General features: G+C 47.8%; 1 long non-coding RNA gene across 1 annotated transcript in view; it reads left to right on the forward strand.

The window, feature by feature from the left end:
* Nucleotides 1–7051, forward strand: part of LOC125774352 (uncharacterized) — a 65563-nt gene extending 58512 nt beyond the window's left edge. Inside the window, exon 6 of the long non-coding RNA XR_007420836.1 lies at nt 6970–7051. This is a non-coding gene — a long non-coding RNA (uncharacterized LOC125774352). The remainder of the gene's footprint in view (nt 1–6969) is intronic.
* The last annotated feature ends 6049 nt before the right edge of the window (nt 7052–13100 follow it).

Genomic DNA, 13100 nt, shown 5'->3' on the forward strand with positions numbered 1-13100 from the left:
TCTTGGCTAAGGTGCCTTGGCTACGGTGTCTTGGCTAAGGTGTCTTGGCTAATGTGTCTTGGCTAAGGTGTCTTGGCTAAGGTGTCTTGGCTAATGTGTCTTGGCTAAGGTGTCTTGGCTAATGTGTCTTGGCTAAGGTGTCTTGGCTAATGTGTCTCGGCTAATGTGTCTTGGCTAATGTGTCTTAGCTAATGTGTCTTGGCTAAGGTGTCTTGGCTAAGGTGTCTTGGCTAAGGTGTCTTGGCTAAGGTGTCTTGGCTAAGGTGTCTTGGCTAAGGTGTCTTGGCTTATGTGTCTCGGCTAAGGTGTCTTGGCTAAGGTGTCTTGGCTAAGGTGTCTTGGCTAAGGTGTCTTGGCTAAGGTGTCTTGGCTAAGGTGTCTTGGCTAATGTGTCTTGGCTAATGTGTCTTGGCTAATGTGTCTTGGCTAATGTGTCTCGGCTAATGTGTCTTGGCTAATGTGTCTTAGCTAATGTGTCTTGGCTAAGGTGTCTTGGCTAAGGTGTCTTGGCTAAGGTGTCTTGGCTAAGGTGTCTTGGCTAAGGTGTCTTGGCTAAGGTGTCTTGGCTAAGGTGTCTTGGCTAATGTGTCTCGGCTAAGGTGTCTTGGCTAATGTGTCTTGGCTAAGGTGTCTTGGCTAAGGTGTCTTGGCTAAGGTGACTTGGCTAATGTGTCTTGGCTAGGGTGTCTTGGCTAAGGTGTCTTGGCTAAGGTGTCTTGGCTACGGTGTCTTGGCTAATGTGTCTTGGCTAATGTGTCTCGGCTAAGGTGTCTTGGCTAAGGTGTCTTGGCTAAGGTGCCTTGGCTACGGTGTCTTGGCTAAGGTGTCTTGGCTAATGTGTCTTGGCTAAGGTGTCTTGGCTAAGGTGTCTTGGCTAATGTGTCTTGGCTAAGGTGTCTTGGCTAATGTGTCTTGGCTAAGGTGTCTTGGCTAAGGTGTCTTGGCTAAAGTGTCTTGGCTAAGGTGTCTTGGCTACGGTGTATTAGCTAAGGTGTCTTGGCTAAGGTGTCTTGGCTAATGTGTCTCGGCTAAGGTGTCTTGGCCAAGGTGTCTTGGCTAATGTGTCTCGGCTAAGGTGTCTTGGCTAAGGTGTCTTGGCTAAGGTGTCTTGGCTAATGTGTCTTGGCTAAGGTGTCTTGGCTAAGGTGTCTTGGCTAATGTGTCTTGGCTAATGTGTCTTGGCTAAGGTGTCTTGGCTAAGGTGTCTTGGCTAAGGTGTCTTGGCTAATGTGTCTTGGCTAATGTGTCTCGGCTAAGGTGTCTTGGCTAAGGAGTCTTGGCTAAGGTGTCTTGGCTAATGTGTCTCGGCTAAGGTGTCTTGGCTAATGTGTCTTGGCTAAGGTGTCTTGGCTAAGGTGTCTTGGCTAAAGTGTCTTGGCTAAGGTGTCTTGGCTACGGTGTATTTTCTTAGGTGTCTTGGCTAAGGTGTCTTGGCTAATGTGTCTCGGCTAAGGTGTCTTGGCTAATGTGTTTTGGCTAAGGTGTTTTGGCTAAGGTGTCTTGGCTAATGTGTCTTGGCTAATGTGTCTTGGCTAATGTGTCTTGGCTAAGGTGTCTTAGCTAAGGTGTCTTGGCTAATGTGTTTTGGCTAAGGTGTCTTGGCTAAGGTGTCTTGGCTAATGTGTCTTGGCTAAAGTGTCTTGGCTAAGGTGTCTTGGCTACGGTGTATTGGCTTAGGTGTCTTGGCTAATGTGTCTTGGCTAAGGTGTCTTGGCTAAGGTGTCTTGGCTAATGTGTCTTGGCTAAGGTGTCTTGGCTAAAGTGTCTTGGCTAAGGTGTCTTGGCTAAGGTGTCTTGGCTAAGGTGTCTTGGCTAATGTGTCTTGGCTAAAGTGTCTTGGCTAATGTGTCTTGGCTAAGGTGTCTTGGCTAAAGTGTCTTGGCTTAGGTGTCTTGACTAATGTGTCTCGGCTAAGGTGTCTTGACTAAGGTGTCTTGGCTAATGTGTCTTGGCTAAAGTGTCTTGGCTAATGTGTCTTGGCTAAGGTGTCTTGGCTAAGGTGTCTTGGCTAATGTGTCTTGGCTAAGGTGTCTTGGCTAATGTGTCTCGGCTAAGGTGTCTTGGCTAATGTGTCTTGGCTAAGGTGTCTTGGCTAAGGTGTCTTGGCTAAGGTGTCTTGGCTAATGTGTCTTGGCTAATGTGTCTTGGCTAAAGTGTCTTGGCTAAGGTGTCTTGGCTACGGTGTATTGGCTTAGGTGTCTTGGCTAATGTGTCTTGGCTAAGGTGTCTTGGCTAAGGTGTCTTGGCTAATGTGTCTTGGCTAAGGTGTCTTGGCTAAAGTGTCTTGGCTAAGGTGTCTTGGCTACGGTGTATTGGCTTAGGTGTCTTGGCTAAGGTGTCTTGGCTAAGGTGTCTTGGCTAAGGTGTCTTGGCTAATGTGTCTTGGCTAAAGTGTCTTGGCTTAGGTGTCTTGGCTAATGTGTCTCGGCTAAGGTGTCTTGGCTAAGGTGTCTTGGCTAATGTGTCTTGTCTAAAGTGTCTTGGCTAATGTGTCTTGGCTAAAGTGTCTTGGCTAAGGTGTCTTGGCTACGGTGTATTGGCTTAGGTGTCTTGGCTAATGTGTCTTGGCTAATGTGTCTTGGCTAAGGTGTCTTGGCTAATGTGTCTTGGCTAAGGTGTCTTAGCTAAGGTGTCTTGGCTAATGTGTTTTGGCTAAGGTGTCTTGGCTAATGTGTCTTGGCTAATGTGTCTTGGCAAAAGTGTCTTGGCTAAGGTGTCTTGGCTACGGTGTATTGGCTTAGGTGTCTTGGCTAATGTGTCTTGGCTAAGGTGTCTTGGCTAAGGTGTCTTGGCTAATGTGTCTTGGCTAAGGTGTCTTGGCTAAAGTGTCTTGGCTAAGGTGTCTTGGCTACGGTGTATTGCCTTAGGTGTCTTGGCTAAGGTGTCTTGGCTAAGGTGTCTTGGCTAATGTGTCTTGGCTAAAGTGTCTTGGCTTAGGTGTCTTGGCTAATGTGTCTCGGCTAAGGTGTCTTGGCTAAGGTGTCTTGGCTAATGTGTCTTGGCTAAAGTGTCTTGGCTAATGTGTCTTGGCTAAGGTGTCTTGGCTAAGGTGTCTTGGCTAATGTGTCTTGGCTAAGGTGTCTTGGCTAATGTGTCTCGGCTAAGGTGTCTTGGCTAATGTGTCTTGGCTAAGGTGTCTTGGCTAAGGTGTCTTGGCTAAGGTGTCTTGGCTAATGTGTCTTGGCTAATGTGTCTTGGCTAAAGTGTCTTGGCTAAGGTGTCTTGGCTACGGTGTATTGGCTTAGGTGTCTTGGCTAATGTGTCTTGGCTAAGGTGTCTTGGCTAAGGTGTCTTGGCTAATGTGTCTTGGCTAAGGTGTCTTGGCTAATGTGTCTTGGCTAAGGTGTCTTGGCTACGGTGTATTGGCTTAGGTGTCTTGGCTAAGGTGTCTTGGCTAAGGTGTCTTGGCTAAGGTGTCTTGGCTAATGTGTCTTGGCTAAAGTGTCTTGGCTTAGGTGTCTTGGCTAATGTGTCTCGGCTAAGGTGTCTTGGCTAAAGTGTCTTGGCTAAAGTGTCTTGGCTAATGTGTCTTGGCTAAAGTGTCTTGGCTAAGGTGTCTTGTCTACGGTGTATTGGCTTAGGTGTCTTGGCTAATGTGTCTTGGCTAAGGTGTCTTGGCTAAGGTGTCTTGGCTAATGTGTCTTGGCTAAGGTGTCTTGGCTAAAGTGTCTTGGCTAAGGTGTCTTGGCTACGGTGTATTGGCTTAGGTGTCTTGGCTGAGGTGTCTTGGCTAAGGTGTCTCTGCTAAGGTGTCTTGGCTAATGTGTCTTGGCTAAAGTGTCTTGGCTTAGGTGTCTTGGCTAATGTGTCTCGGCTAAGGTGTCTTGGCTAAGGTGTCTTGGCTAATGTGTCTTGGCTAAAGTGTCTTGGCTAATGTGTCTTGGCTAAGGTGTCTTGGCTAAGGTGTCTTGGCTAATGTGTCTTGGCTAAGGTGTCTTGGCTAATGTGTCTCGGCTAAGGTGTCTTGGCTAATGTGTCTTGGCTAAGGTGTCTTGGCTAAGGTGTCTTGGCTAATGTGTCTCGGCTAAGGTGTCTTGGCTAATGTGTCTTGGCTAAGGTGTCTTGGCTAAGGTGTCTTGGCTAAGGTGTCTTGGCTAAGGTGTCTTGGCTAAGGTGTCTTGGCTAATGTGTCTTGGCTAAGGTGTCTTGGCTAAGGTGTCTTGGCTAAGGTGTCTTGGCTAATGTGTCTCGGCTAAGGTGTCTTGGCTAAGGTGTCTTGGCTTATGTGTCTTGGCTAATGTGTCTTGGCTAAGGTGTCTTGGCTAAGGTGTCTTGGCTAATGTGTCTCGGCTAAGGTGTCTTGGCTTATGTGTCTTGGCTAAGGTGTCTTGGCTAATGTGTCTTGGCTAATGTGTCTTGGCTAAGGTGTCTTGGCTAAGGTGTCTTGGCTAAGGTGTCTTGGCTAAGGTGTCTTGGCCAAGGTGTCTTGGCTAATGTGTCTCGGCTAAGGTGTCTTGGCTAATGTGTCTTGGCTAAGGTGTCTTGGCTAAGGTGTCTTGGCTAAGGTGTCTTGGCTAAGGTGTCTTGGCTAAGGTGTCTTGGCTAAGGTGTCTTGGCTAAGGTGTCTTGGCTAATGTGTCTCGGCTAAGGTGTCTTGGCTATTGTGTCTTGGCTAATGTGTCTTGGCTAAGGTGTCTTGGCTAAGGTGTCTTGGCTAAGGTGTCTTGGCTAATGTGTCTTGGCTAATGTGTCTCGGCTAAAGTGTCTTGGCTAAGGTGTCTTGGCTAAGGTGTCTTGGCTAAAGTGTCTTGGCTAAGGTGTCTTGGCTAAGGTGTCTTGGCTAATGTGTCTCGGCTAAGGTGTCTTGGCTAAGGTGTCTTGGCTAAGGTGTCTTGGCTAATGTGTCTTGGCTAATGTGTCTCGGCTAAGGTGTCTTGGCTAAGGTGTCTTGGCTAAGGTGTCTTGGCTAAGGTGTCTTGGCTAATGTGTCTTGGCTAAGGTGTCTTGGCTAATGTGTCTTGGCTAAGGTGTCTTGGCTATTGTGTCTTGGCTAAAGTGTCTTGGCTAAGGTGTCTTGGCTAAGGTGTCTTGGCTAATGTGTCTCGGTTAAAGTGTCTTGGCTAAGGTGTCTTGGCTAAGGTGTCTTGGCTAATGTGTCTTGGCTAATGTGTCTTGGCTAAGGTGTCTTGGCTAAGGTGTCTTGGCTAATGTGTCTCGGCATAAGTGTCTTGCCTAATGTGTCTCGGCTAAGGTGTCTTGGCTAATGTGTCTTGGCTAAGGTGTCTTGGCTAAGGTGTCTTGGCTAAGGTGTCTTGGCTAATGTGTCTCGGCTAAGGTGTCTTGGCTATTGTGTCTTGGCTAAGGTGTCTTGGTTAAGGTGTCTTGGCTAAGGTGTCTTGGCTAAGGTGTCTTGGCTAATGTGTCTTGGCTAATGTGTCTTGGCTAATGTGTCTTGGCTAAAGTGTCTTGGCTAAGGTGTCTTGGCTAAGGTGTCTTGGCTAATGTGTCTCGGCTAAGGTGTCTTGGCTAATGTGTCTTGGCTAAGGTGTCTTGGCTAAGGTGTCTTGGCTAAGGTGTCTTGGCTAAGGTGTCTTGGCTAAGGTGTCTTGGCTAATGTGTCTTGGCTAAGGTGTCTTGGCTAAGGTGTCTTGGCTAAGGTGTCTTGGCTAATGTGTCTCGGCTAAGGTGTCTTGGCTAAGGTGTCTTGGCTTATGTGTCTTGGCTAATGTGTCTTGGCTAAGGTGTCTTGGCTAAGGTGTCTTGGCTAATGTGTCTCGGCTAAGGTGTCTTGGCTTATGTGTCTTGGCTAAGGTGTCTTGGCTAATGTGTCTTGGCTAATGTGTCTTGGCTAAGGTGTCTTGGCTAAGGTGTCTTGGCAAATGTGTCTTGGCTAAGGTGTCTTGGCTAAGGTGTCTTGGCTAATGTGTCTTGGCTAAGGTGTCTTGGCTAATGTGTCTTGGCTAAGGTGTCTTGGCTAATGTGTTTTGGCTAAGGTGTCTTGGCTAATGTGTCTTGGCTAAGGTGTCTTGGCTAAGGTGTCTTGGCTAATGTGTCTCGGCTAAGGTGTCTTGGCTAAGGTGTCTTGGCTAAGGTGTCTTGGCTAAGGTGTCTTGGCTAAGGTGTCTTGGCTAATGTGTCTTGGCTAAGGTGTCTTGGCTAAGGTGTCTTGGCTAATGTGTCTTGGCTAAGGTGTCTTGGCTAATGTGTCTTGGCTAAGGTGTCTTGGCTACGGTGTCTTGGCTAAGGTGTCTTGGCTAAGGTGTCTTGGCTAATGTGTCTTGGCTAAGGTGTCTTGGCTAAGGTGTCTTGGCTAATGTGTCTCGGCTAATGTGTCTTGGCTAAAGTGTCTTGGCTAAGGTGTCTTGGCTAATTTGTCTCGGCTAAGGTGTCTTGGCTAAGGTGTCTTGGCTAAGGTGTCTTGGCTAAGGTGTCTTGGCTAAGGTGTCTTGGCTAAGGTGTCTTGGCTAAGGTGTCTTGGCTAATGTGTCTCGGCTAAGGTGTCTTGGCTAAAGTGTCTTGGCTAAGGTGTCTTGGCTAAGGTGTCTTGGCTAATGTGTCTTGGCTATTGTGTCTTGGCTAAGGTGTCTTGGCTAAGGTGTCTTGGCTAATGTGTCTCGGCTAAGGTGTCTTGGCTTATGTGTCTTGGCTAAGGTGTCTTGGCTAATGTGTCTTGGCTAATGTGTCTTGGCTAAGGTGTCTTGGCTAAGGTGTCTTGGCTAAGGTGTCTTGGCTAAGGTGTCTTGGCTAAGGTGTCTTGGCCAAGGTGTCTTGGCTAATGTGTCTCGGCTAAGGTGTCTTGGCTAATGTGTCTTGGCTAAGGTGTCTTGGCTAAGGTGTCTTGGCTAAGGTGTCTTGGCTAAGGTGTCTTGGCTAATGTGTCTCGGCTAAAGTGTCTTGGCTAAGGTGTCTTGGCTAAGGTGTCTCGGCTAAGGTGTCTTGGCTAAAGTGTCTTGGCTAATGTGTCTTGGCTAAGGTGTCTTGGCTAATGTGTCTTGGCTAAGGTGTCTTGGCTAATGTGTCTCGGCTAAGGTGTCTTGGCTAATGTGTCTTGGCTAAGGTGTCTTGGCTAAGGTGTCTTGGCTAATGTGTCTCGGCTTAGGTGTCTTGGCTAATGTGTCTTGGCTAAGGTGTCTTTGCTAAGGTGTCTTGGCTAAGGTGTCTTGGCTAAGGTGTCTTGGCTAAGGTGTCTTGGCTAATGTGTCTTGGCTAATGTGTCTTGGCTAAGGTGTCTTGGCTAAGGTGTCTTGGCTAATGTGTCTCGGCTAAGGTGTCTTGGCTAAGGTGTCTTGGCTAATGTGTCTTGGCTAATGTGTCTTGGCTAAGGTGTCTTGGCTAAGGTGTCTTGGCTAATGTGTCTCGGCTAAGGTGTCTTGGCTTATGTGTCTTGGCTAAGGTGTCTTGGCTAATGTGTCTTGGCTAATGTGTCTTGGCTAAGGTGTCTTGGCTAAGGTGTCTTGGCTAAGGTGTCTTGGCTAAGGTGTCTTGGCTAAGGTGTCTTGGCCAAGGTCTCTTGGCTAATGTGTCTCGGCTAAGGTGTCTTGGCTAATGTGTCTTGGCTAAGGTGTCTTGGCTAAGGTGTCTTGGCTAAGGTGTCTTGGCTAATGTGTCTTGGCTAAGGTGTCTTGGCTAAGGTGTCTTGGCTAATGTGTCTCGGCTAAGGTGTCTTGGCTATTGTGTCTTGGCTAAGGTGTCTTGGCTAAGGTGTCTTGGCTAAGGTGTCTTGGCTAATGTGTCTCGGCTAAGGTGTCTTGGCTAAGGTGTCTTGGCTAAGGTGTCTTGGCTAAAGTGTCTTGGCTAAGGTGTCTTGGCTAAGGTGTCTTGGCTAATGTGTCTCGGCTAAAGTGTCTTGGCTAAGGTGTCTTGGCTAAGGTGTCTTGGCTAAGGTGTCTTGGCTAATGTGTCTCGGCTAAGGTGTCTTGGCTGAGGTGTCTTGGCTAATGTGTCTTGGCTAAGGTGTCTTGGCTAATGTGTCTTGGCTAAGGTGTCTTGGCTAATGTGTCTTGGCTAAGGTGTCTTGGCTATTGTGTCTTGGCTAAAGTGTCTTGGCTAAGGTGTCTTGGCTAAGGTGTCTTGGCTAATGTGTCTCGGCTAAAGTGTCTTGGCTAAGGTGTCTTGGCTAAGGTGTCTTGGCTAATGTGTCTTGGCTAATGTGTCTTGGCTAAGGTGTCTTGGCTAAGGTGTCTTGGCTAATGTGTCTCGGCTTAAGTGTCTTGGCTAAGGTGTCTTGGCTAAGGTGTCTTGGCTAATGTGTCTCGGCTAAGGTGTCTTGGCTAAGGTGTCTTGGCTAATGTGTCTTGGCTAATGTGTCTTGGCTTAGGTGTCTTGGCTAAGGTGTCTTGGCTAATGTGTCTCGGCTAAGGTGTCTTGGCTTATGTGTCTTGGCTAAGGTGTCTTGGTTAATGTGTCTTGGCTAATGTGTCTTGGCTAAGGTGTCTTGGCTAAGGTGTCTTGGCTAAGGTGTCTTGGCTAAGGTGTCTTGGCTAAGGTGTCTTGGCCAAGGTGTCTTGGCTAATGTGTCTCGGCTAAGGTGTCTTGGCTAATGTGTCTTGGCTAAGGTGTCTTGGCTAAGGTGTCTTGGCTAAGGTGTCTTGGCTAAGGTGTCTTGGCTAAGGTGTCTTGGCTAACGTGTCTCGGCTAAAGTGTCTTGGCTAAGGTGTCTTGGCTTAGGTGTCTCGGCTAAGGTGTCTTGGCTAAAGTGTCTTGGCTAATGTGTCTTGGCTAATGTGTCTTGGCTAATGTGTCTTGGCTAAGGTGTCTTGGCTAATGTGTCTCGGCTAAGGTGTCTTGGCTAATGTGTCTTGGCTAAGGTGTCTTGGCTAAGGTGTCTTGGCTAATGTGTCTCGGCTAAAGTGTCTTGGCTAAGGTGTCTTGGCTAAGGTGTCTTGGCTAAAGTGTCTTGGCTAAGGTGTCTTGGCTAAGGTGTCTTGGCTAATGTGTCTCGGCTAAAGTGTCTTGGCTAAGGTGTCTTGGCTAAGGTGTCTTGGCTAATGTGTCTTGGCTAAGGTGTCTTGGCTAATGTGTCTTGGCTAAGGTGTCTTGGCTAATGTGTCTTGGCTAAGGTGTCTTGGCTATTGTGTCTTGGCTAAAGTGTCTTGGCTAAGGTGTCTTGGCTAAGGTGTCTTGGCTAATGTGTCTCGGCTAAAGTGTCTTGGCTAAGGTGTCTTGGCTAAGGTGTCTTGGCTAATGTGTCTTGGCTAAGGTGTCTTGGCTAATGTGTCTTGGCTAAGGTGTCTTGGCTATTGTGTCTTGGCTAAGGTGTCTTGGCTAAGGTGTCTTGGCTAAGGTGTCTTGGCTGAGGTGTCTTGGCTAATGTGTCTCGGCTAATGTGTCTTGGCTATTGTGTCTTGGCTAAGGTGTCTTGGTTAAGGTGTCTTGGCTAAGGTGTCTTGGCTAAGGTGTCTTGGCTAATGTGTCTTGGCTAATGTGTTTTGGCTAAGGTGTCTTGGCTAATGTGTCTTGGCTAAGGTGTCTTGGCTAAGGTGTCTTGGCTAATGTGTCTCGGCTAAGGTGTCTTGGCTAATGTGTCTTGGCTAAGGTGTCTTGGCTAAGGTGTATTGGCTAAGGTGTCTTGGCTAAAGTGTCTCGGCTAAAGTATCTTGGCTAAGGTGTCTTCTAAAAGGTGTCTTGGCTAAGGTGTCTTGGCTAAGGTGTCTTGGCTAATGTGTCTCGGCTAAAGTGTCTTGGCTAAGGTGTCTTGGCTAAGGTGTCTTGGCTAAGGTGTTTTGGCTAATGTGTCTCGGCTAAGGTGTCTTGGCTAAGGTGTCTTGGCTAATGTGTCTCGGCTAAGGTGTCTTGGCTAATGTGTCTTGGCTAAGGTGTCTTGGCTAATGTGTCTTGGCTAAGGTGTTTTGGCTATTGTGTCTTGGCTAAAGTGTCTTGGCTAAGGTGTCTTGGCTAAGGTGTCTTGGCTTATGTGTCTCGGCTAAAGTGTCTTGGCTAAGGTGTCTTGGCTAAGGTGTCTTGGCTAATGTGTCTCGGCTAAGGTGTCTTGGCTATTGTGTCTTGGCTAAGGTGTCTTGGCTAAGGTGTCTTGGCTAAGGTGTCTTGGCTAAGGTGTCTTGGCTAAGGTGTCCTGGCTAATGTGTCTCGGCTAAGGTGTCTTGGCTAATGTGTCTTGGCTAACGTGTCTTGGCTAAGGTGTCTTGGCTAAGGTGTCTTGGCTAAGGTGTCTTGGCTAAGGTGTCTTGGCTAAGGTGTCTTGGCTAAGGTGTCTTGGCTAAGGTGTCTTGGCTAAGGTGTCTTGGCTAAGGTGTCTTGGCTAATGTGTCTCGGCTAATGTGTCTTGGCTAAGGTGTATTGGCTAAGGTGTCTTGGCTAAGGTGTCTTGGCTAATGTGTCTCGGCTAAGGTGTCTTGGCTAAGGTGTCTTGGCTAAGGTGTCTTGGCTAATGTGTCTTGGCTAAGGTGTCTTGGCTAAGGTGTCTTGGCTAAGGTGTCTTGGCTAAGGTGTCTTGGCTAATGTGTCTCGGCTAATGTGTCTTGGCTAATGTGTCTTGGCTAAGGTGTCTTGGCTAAGGTGTCTTGGCTAATGTGTCTTGGCTAAAGTGTCTTCGCTTAGGTGTCTTGGCTAATGTGTCTCGGCTAAGGTGTCTTGGCTAAGGTGTCTTGGCTAATGTGTCTTGGCTAAGGTGTCTTGGCTAATGAGTCTTGGCTAAGGTGTCTTGGCTAAGGTGTCTTGGCTAAGGTGTCTTGGCTAAGGTGTCTTGGCAAATGTGTCTCGGCTAATGTGTCTTGGCTAAGGTGTCTTGGCTAAGGTGTCTTCGCTAAGGTGTCTCGGCTAAAGTGTCTTGGCTAAGGTGTCTTGGCTAAGGTGTCTTGGCTAAGGTGTCTTGGCTAAGGTGTCTTGGCTAATGTGTCTTGGCTAAGGTGTCTTGGCTAATGTGTCTTGGCTAAGGTGTCTTGGCTAAGGTGTCTTGGCTAAGGTGTCTTGGCTAAGGTGTCTTGGCTAATGTGTCTCGGCTAATGTGTCTTGGCTAAGGTGTCTTGGCTAAGGTGTCTTGGCTAATGTGTCTTGGCTAAGGTGTCTTGGCTAAGGTGTCTTGGCTAAGGTGTCTTGGCTAAGGTGTCTTGGCTAATGTGTCTTGGCTAATGTGTCTTGGCTAAGGTGTCTTGGCTAAGGTGTCTTGGCTAATGTGTCTCGGCTAAGGTGTCTTGGCTAAGGTGTCTTGGCTAAGGTGTCTTGGCTAATGTGTCTTGGCTAAGGTGTCTTGGCTAAGGTGTCTTGGCTAATGTGTCTCGGCTAAGGTGTCTTGGCTTATGTGTCTTGGCTAAGGTGTCTTGGCTAATGTGTCTTGGCTTATGTGTCTTGGCTAAGGTGTCTTGGCTAAGGTGTCTTGGCTAAGGTGTCTTGGCTAAGGTGTCTTGGCTAAGGTGTCTTGGCCAAGGTGTCTTGGCTAATGTGTCTCGGCTAAGGTGTCTTGGCTAATGTGTCTTGGCTAAGGTGTCTTGGCTAAGGTGTCTTGGCTAAGGTGTCTTGGCTAAGGTGTCTTGGCTAATGTGTCTTGGCTAAGGTGTCTTGGCTAAGGTGTGTTGGCTAATGTGTCTCGACTAAGGTGTCTTGGCTATTGTGTCTTGGCTAAGGTGTCTTGGCTAAGGTGTCTTGGCTAAGGTGTCTTGGCTAATGTGTCTCGGCTAAAGTGTCTTGGCTAAGGTGTCTTGGCTAAGGTGTCTTGGCGAAAGTGTCTTGGCTAAGGTGTCTTGGCTAAGGTGTCTTGGCTAATGTGTCTCGGCTAAGGTGCCTTTGCTAAGGTGTCTTGGCTAAGGTGTCTTGGCTAAGGTGTCTTGGCTAATGTGTCTCGGCTAAGGTGTCTTGGCTGAGGTGTCTTGGCTAATGTGTCTTGGCTAAGGTGTCTTGGCTAATGTGTCTTGGCTAAGGTGTCTTGGCTATTGTGTCTTGGCTAAAGTGTCTTGGCTAAGGTGTCTTGACTAAGGTGTCTTGGCTAATGTGTCTCGGCTAAAGTGTCTTGGCTAAGGTGTCTTGGCTAAGGTGTCTTGGCTAATGTGTCTTGGCTAATGTGTCTTGGCTAAGGTGTCTTGGCTAAGGTGTCTTGACTAATGTGTCTCGGCTTAAGTGTCTTGCCTAATGTGTCTCGGCTAAGGTGTCTTGGCTAATGTGTCTTGGCTAAGGTGTCTTGGCTAAGGTGTCTTGGCTGAGGTGTCTTGGCTAATGTGTCTCGGCTAAGGTGTCTTGGCTATTGTGTCTTGGCTAAGGTGTCTTGGTTAAGGTGTCTTGGCTAAGGTGTCTTGGCTTAGGTGTCTTGGCTAATGTGTCTTGGCTAATGTGTTTTGGCTAAGGTGTCTTGGCTAATGTGTCTTACCTAAGGTGTCTTGGCTAAGGTGTCTTGGCTAATGTGTCTCGGCTAAGGTGTCTTGGCTAATGTGTCTTGGCTAAGGTGTCTTGGCTAAGGTGTCTTGGCTAAGGTGTCTTGGCTAAGGTGTCTTGGCTAATGTGTCTTGGCTAAGGTGTCTTGGCTAAGGTGTCTTGGCTAAGGTGTCTTGGCTAATGTGTCTCGGCTAAGGTGTCTTGGCTAAGGTGTCTTGGCTAATGTGTCTTGGCTAATGTGTCTTGGCTAAGGTGTCTTGGCTAATGTGTCTCGGCTAATGTGTCTTGGCTAAGGTGTCTTGGCTAATGTGGCTTGGCTAATGTGTCTTGGCTAATGTGTCTTGGCTAAGGTGTCTTGGCTAAGGTGTCTTGGCTAAGGTGTCTTGGCTAAGGTGTCTTGGCTAAGGTGTCTTGGCTAAGGTGTCTTGGCTAATGTGTCTCGGCTAAGGTGTCTTGGCTATTGTGTCTTGGCTAAGGTGTCTTGGCTAAGGTGTCTTGGCTAAGGTGTCTTGGCTAAGGTGTCTTGGCTAAAGTGTCTCGGCTAAGGTGTCTTGGCTAAGGTGTCTTGGCTAATGTGTCTCGGCTAAGGTGTCTTGGCTAATGTGTCTTGGCTAAGGTGTCTTGGCTAATGTGTCTTGGCTAAGGTGTCTTGGCTATTGTGTCTTGGCTAAAGTGTCTTGGCTAAGGTGTCTTGGCTAAGGTGTCTTGGCTAAGGTGTCTTGGCTAAGGTGTCTTGGCTAATGTGTCTCGGCTAATGTGTCTTTGCTAAGGTGTCTTGGCTAATATGTCTTGGCTAATGTGTCTTGGCTAATGTGTCTTGGCTAAGGTGTCTTGGCTAA

Source organism: Anopheles funestus, unplaced genomic scaffold, assembly GCF_943734845.2.
Source record: "Anopheles funestus unplaced genomic scaffold, idAnoFuneDA-416_04 scaffold_74_ctg1, whole genome shotgun sequence".
In the NCBI taxonomy this organism is placed as follows: domain Eukaryota; kingdom Metazoa; phylum Arthropoda; class Insecta; order Diptera; family Culicidae; genus Anopheles; species Anopheles funestus.